The following is a 6,920-nucleotide window of genomic DNA, read 5'->3' on the forward strand; positions in this document are numbered from 1 at the left end:
CTCTGAATAGCATAACTTTATATCCATTAAAAATTCTATATAAGATCAACAAGAAATAAAACTGTGTCTTTGAAATAATCTTTGAATAAGATTACTTTGTTAAATTTCATACTGTATCCAATTAATAATTTAGGTAACATTTCAAGCCAAAAGAAAGACCTGCAATAGACCGATGTAGCTCTTGTATAATGCATGTTTAATTCAGCAATAGTATATGTGACATGCTTCACAAAGTCACAGAATAGACTTATAGGTCACCAGTACTTCTATTAGCTTACCACATTAAAAGATAGTATTTCTCTTTGACATAAGTAAATGGGTATTCATGAAATAAATTTAATAACGTTTTCTAGCTTGCGAATGTATAATACTATGGTCTTTGCGACCATTCACACCCTGTAGAGAAGTAATATCCCACGTAGTCAAATTAAAATGATTGAGTGCTTGACACATCAAATTATTTATAAAACCAAAACAGAGATGATTTTAGGTGAACCCAGAATATCATTTTTATCACCTGTGTTGGAAAATTACTATTGCACCATTCGGCTTAGTAACTAATCATCATAATTAATTACGTAATATTTGTCCAATAATTGACAGAGCTGTTTCAAGGACACTGTCTTTGTTATGTAGTAAAATTGCCCAGTCTCCCTTAAGTGTCTATAATGGACTGGGCCAGTTTTAATAGTGGGCTGGTCCGATGCATGTGCTTTTAGAAGTTATAAAAGGCCACAGTCATATGCACATGCTCTCTCACTCTCAATAGCAAGTTCTTTTCCTTCTATGCTGAGTTGGAAACCTGTGTTTGACTAGAAGTGTAATAAGAGTTGGTGTTGTGGTGTAAAAGATATTAAAAGAGATCGGTTGATAAGTAACCTTTTATCTATAAATATAGTGGTGAAAATATACTTAACTGTACTGGGGAATCGCCCCTTGACCCCTCAAGCCTTACTTGGCCATCACAGGTTAGGTCAATAGGGGGGTGAAGCCGTGGGGCTTAGACCTGATCTAAGACTCAGATAAACACCCAATTTTACAATAGTTATAAGAGTGATTTAGGTCCTTTAGATTTTAGACATCATTGGGTTCCGGACAGATACCACACGAGTTCCGGACAGATACCACGCGAATTTGGATCAGTTGGGGTTGAGAGAAAGATGTTAATTGTATTGTATTGTAAATTATGCATTGTAACCATATGTATCCAGCTTGATATAAGATGTAGAAGCGAATTGATGCATTGTTATTCCTGGTAAGACAAAAGTCTTAACTAAAGAAATGGTTAGAAGAAAATACGCAACGTGAACAAGAATCCAAAGAAGAGAATTACAAATACTAGCCAATCACAAGGCTATTAAAATATGTAGCAGAAGATGTGGGGAGGTTTTGGCTGCATAGCAAGCATAGTGCTACAAATGTTGATAGAATGCTCTTTGAAACCAGGGGGGGGGGGGCTGGATGTCCGAATGGTTAGCACGTGCGTGCTGTATCATAAAGCCTGTCATTGAGTCAACTGGCGTGGTTTCGAATCCCCGGTTGTACGTGACAAGGAGTAGGGTCGCCTGTCCAACCTCGTGGGTTTTCTCCAGTTTCCTTCCACTGCTAAAGACCCCTACGTGCAAGCGAATTATTGAAATAAAATTAAACCATATGTTAGTCCCGAAATGATCTAGTTTGTGTCGAGTGGACGTTAAACCCCATCTCTCTCTCTCTCTCTCTCTCTTTGAAACCAATATGGGCTCCCAGAGAGAAGTTTACCCAGATTGCTTGGTAACGTCACCCAAATGCTATAGTAAGTTTTTCCATAAATATGTGTTATAGTTTATTGCTTTATCCAATTAGGGGGGTCACGGTGGCTAAGTGGGTAAGACGCTGTCTCGCTAGCCTGGAGCTATAGGTCGGGTGTTCGACCCCTGCATTGGCCGAGAAAGTTCATCTGTTACCACTGTTTGTCGTGTATTTTGTATACGGTGAACAGTCCATATGCTGATTACAATATTTTGCCTGATTACACTATTTTGCCTATACCGTTTTTTTAGGACTTCGAATTTTGTCTTATGGTTTGGATGGTTCGTACTTGGTTTTATTTTATTTCATCCAGATTTTCAGGTGTGATTCCCCTTTATGAGTGATGCAGGACGGAGGGCCTGACAGGGACAGCTATCTAGTCGTTCAGATGGTCCCGTGTACACATTGGCGCGCACGTAAAAGATCCATTGACAGTTGGAATTCGATATAAGAGTAGGCCGTAGTGCCGCTGTCTGGGCAAATTTCCCTCACAGCACACTGTTTTGCGTATGCCCGTCGTCATTAGCCCAGTCGGAGCAGAACAGTAAGACGTTAAACCCCATTTCATTTCATTTTTTATCAAATTACGTTCCCATATTTTTATCTGTTAAAGGAGCTAAGTCGCTAATATTTGGGACCTAGAAATTGACACAAGTCGCAACGCTTAAAATGATGTCAAATGAATTGATATTTAAACTGATTTACATTTATCATTTCCAATTCTACTGTAATTTCAAATCAGTTATGTTCGGCGAAATACGCCAGAAGTCTCAATCGAATGACAATCTCTAGCGTCTGGTTATTCCAGTGTACATAGTTTATGGTGCATGCTTTTCAGATAAGAATATGGCGTCACCAATGACGTCTATACTGGGTGTCACCGTTTGACATGACTTGTGGAATATGTCTAGCCTCTTTCTTTGAGTCCCCTGTTACAAATGGCGATGAAACGCATCATGGTACACGATTCTTGTACCATTGGTAAATTGTTTATTTTGTCTTAAATATTGGATATCAGGAGCCCATCTTTTCCCGGTAGGATCACAACATCAGTGTTTATTTGAATTGGCAAATAATTCGTGTTTTCAATTTGAATTGACAAATAATTCGTGTTTTCAATTTGAATTGACAAATAATTCGTGTTTTCAATGTCGAAGACTTTCGATGATATTGAGTACTTTAAAAGTACATAATGTCGGTCAAATTCATGTCAAATTACCCATGTCAAAATGACATGTTTGTTTCTTTTGACAGATTTTGAGGAGGGAAGAAAAGGTATTGTATAGATTATTATGGTCGTTCGCTGGTCTCCACCCAGATTAAAAACCATGTCCATGTCACTCTATATAGTAAGTGCAGGGGGACCGCACTACACGTAAAACAACCAGCGGCTGCCAGGCAGGATACGCCCATGTTTTCGAGAGATGGATAGAGAACAAGCTAACAAGAAAGTGATTTTTCCTACAATCAAGGGTCATAATTCAGGAAATTACAATTCGATATGCGAATATCGAAAGGAACTGAGATCTTTGTGTTATAAACTTACATTTCAAGTTTCAACAAAATAGGATAAAAATTGTGACCTCTATAGGGTCCACGACCTTGATATACCATATTTTTACGCTATTTGAGAACGAACGGCGGCCATTTTGTCTGTCAATTTTGGACTGATTTTCACGAAATACGAAACCAGTCTTCCTTAGGGTGTAACGGTGATTTAATAATACGGTTTTTCAAATCGGATAAAAATTATGACCTTTATAGGGTCCACAAGCTAAAAACTCGATTTTTCGTACAATCAGGGGCCATAATTCAGGAAGTTATGGTCCGATATGCGCGAATATCGAAAGGAATCGAGATCTTTGGGTTATAAACTTACATTTCAAGTTTCAACAAAATCGGATAAAAATTGTGACCTCTATATGGTCCACAAGCTAAAAATGTGATTTTTCGTACAAACAGGGGCCATAATCCATGACGTTTCGATCCGATACATGCCAATATCGAAAGCAGCCGAGGTCTTTTGGAGATAAACCTATATTTCAAGTTTCGTCAAAATCGGATAAGAATTGTGACCTGTTAGAGTGTCCACAAACAATTGTGGACGTCCGGACGGACAGGGGCGACGACAATATACGTCCACATGATAAACCTGCGGAAAAGACAGAAAATAGACATTGCACCAAATAAACAAATATCAAATCAAGTGAATGGATCCGGGGGCCAGCCGTAAGCGTCCACTGCGTTGTACAGTCCCGGGTCTGTAGTGACACAGACTTCACTCAAATTTGAAAACAATCAGGAATACAAGAAAGACGTAACAGAAATAATGCTACCAATCTTGACAGTGGTCGTCTCCTCAATGGCGATAATCTGCCAGTTGACGTCATGAATTAGAACGTCAAACAAATTTAACAATAAGGGCGATTATGTCAGAGGGAGAGAAATAGAGTTTAGCGTCCACTCAACACAAACTAGGTAATTTTGGGACTAACATATGGTTTAATTTTATATCAATAATTCGCTTGCGCGTAGGGGACTTTAGCAAATGGGACTGCAACGCATTATAGTACACGATTCGTGTATCAATGGTAAAATGTTTATTTTGTCTTAAATGTTGGATATCAGAAGCCCATCGTTTCCCGGTAAGATCACAACATCAATGTTGATTTGAATTGACAAATAATTCTTGTTTTCAATGTCGAAGACTTCAGATGATATTGAGTTAGTGACTTAGCTACTTTAACACAAAGTGGAGTTCATAGTAAAATCCATATAAGCATAGTTGAGAAGAATACAAGGTTCCACAGTAACACAACGTGAAGTCCATATTAAAACAGAATGTAAGGTCATATGAAGTCCAATGAATAATAGCCCGTGAAAAGGATGATCGTATAATATGACCAGTAAACACGGGTCTATCGTTGTGGCCACATTGTCAGATGGTTTGTGTGGCTAAGCCATTGACGAGGATGATTGATGTCATCTCCATCCACTTCCTAAATGACTATGACAAATTTCAACACCTGTATTCCGTATTGTAGTTCAAAAGATTTTCTTTTCTTTTCTTCACTTTCCCCGGTTGGTAAAGAAAAGCAAGACGTCAAACCCCATTTGATTCCATTTCTACACAGGTACATGAGGACAGGAACGCCTTTCTTACGTATGTCATTTTTTCAAAATTTTTGATTTTGTTTTTTTTTCTTCATATTTTTCAAAATTTTTAATCTTCTTCCTATTTGGTACTAAATAATATAATATTTTACTATCAAACATATTCGTACTAAAAATCATACCTTCTGATGTATCTTCTCTTTTATTAGATGCATCAGAAGGTATGATTTTTAGTACGAATATGTTTGATAGTAAATATTATATTATTTAGTACCAAATAGGAAGAAAAATAAAACTGATTAAAAAATTTGAAAAATATTAAGAAACCCCCGAAAATCATAAAAATATTTTGAAAGAATCACATAGGTGCATCATAACATAAGGGTGTGCCTGTCCCCATGTACCTGTGCATTTCTATTGAGGGTTGGTATGTCTTATACACATAAGACAAACCTAAAACATTACACATGATTTTAAATATAAATTTATTCAAGTTTATCAATTACTGCCTGTAGTCAAATCTTGGGGTTTTATATATAAATACAAATGGGGACATAAATGTATATACAGAATTAGTGTAAAAATGTAAACAATATAATAACAAATAAAAATCATTACAAATATAAAATGATAAAATCTTCACAAATCAACAAGATAAATAACACAAGAATACTAAACCCTAGAGTATAAATCAAAATGAACAATATTTATTACTTCTTGACCATGTTAAACACAGAAATACCTTAGTAGAAATATCAACCTTGTGAGCATCTGAAATTTTCATATATAATTTAACTTTAAAACATTACCAAAAAAGCCACCACAAATGCTTCAACTCATACAGACTACCAATTTATTTAACATTAATTAACATATAAATAACTTAACTTTTACATTTTATCAAAAAATTACCAACTGTAAGTTAATACATATTATTACCAAAGAGTTACCATAAATAGTCAGATTTTATGTATTACCAAAGAGTTACCATATATTCAAATTATATGCATTACCACAAAATTACCAAAAGAACCTGTACCTATATCAATCCCATTCAACGGCAAGGTATCATACCAAATAAGGAGAATATTACACCAGCATCCAGGGATTGGAGTAAACTACATCAAAGGGTCAAGCACCAAGGACATCCTAAAAACAAATGGAAAGTTGAACCCAACCACATCCCATCAACCCAAAGGCTGTGTTTACCATATCCACTGTAGCTGCGGTGCGTCATACATAGGGGAAACTCGAGTCCCTCTAAACAAACGGGTGGACCAACACAAACCTACACCCTCCAACAGTGACTCGGCTGTTGCCACCCATCTCCTAACCAATCGTCACCACAAAGTTAATTGGTCGAAGGTAAAAACGTACAGAATACACCAGCATGACAACACAACGAGGAAAATTCATGAGTCCATCCAGATACGCCGACACACCCCGTCCCTACGATCAGATCATTTAAAGCGATAATTTCATATTTTCTGAGAAAGTCAAAACATAATTATTTCTGTGTCTTTTGCTCAATAGGTTGTCAACTCACTATTATACGATTATAGGTATTATTCTCCCTCTTAAAAACCCTTTGACCCCGGAAATAATAACACAATTACCTTCCTTGTTTTTCTATTCCCCCCATGGAATAGCTATCTTCAAACGTTTGAATTTAGAGTTGAAAATGATATTCTTGCCAATTTCTCAACTGGCAATAGTGAATTATAGGATTATTCTTTAACAAGGTAGGACTGTTTATAGATACCATCTATTTTAAGGCTTTATTTTAATAAATTTTAAAAATATAACTAAAAAATATGAAATTGCAGCTTTCAGTTACGGTGACCAACACAAACAATAATGTATTTGTTATGATTGGTAACCTTTGTATTATTAAACTTACTAAAAAAAAAATGGAATCAAATAATAAATTTTCCAAAAATTAAGACACCACATATTCAAATTACTGGACGTTTAAATTGTTTAAAACTTTATTACTAAACCTAATATGATATGAT

Source organism: Patella vulgata, chromosome 6 (assembly GCF_932274485.2).
Source record: "Patella vulgata chromosome 6, xgPatVulg1.2, whole genome shotgun sequence".
NCBI lineage: Eukaryota > Metazoa > Mollusca > Gastropoda > Patellidae > Patella > Patella vulgata.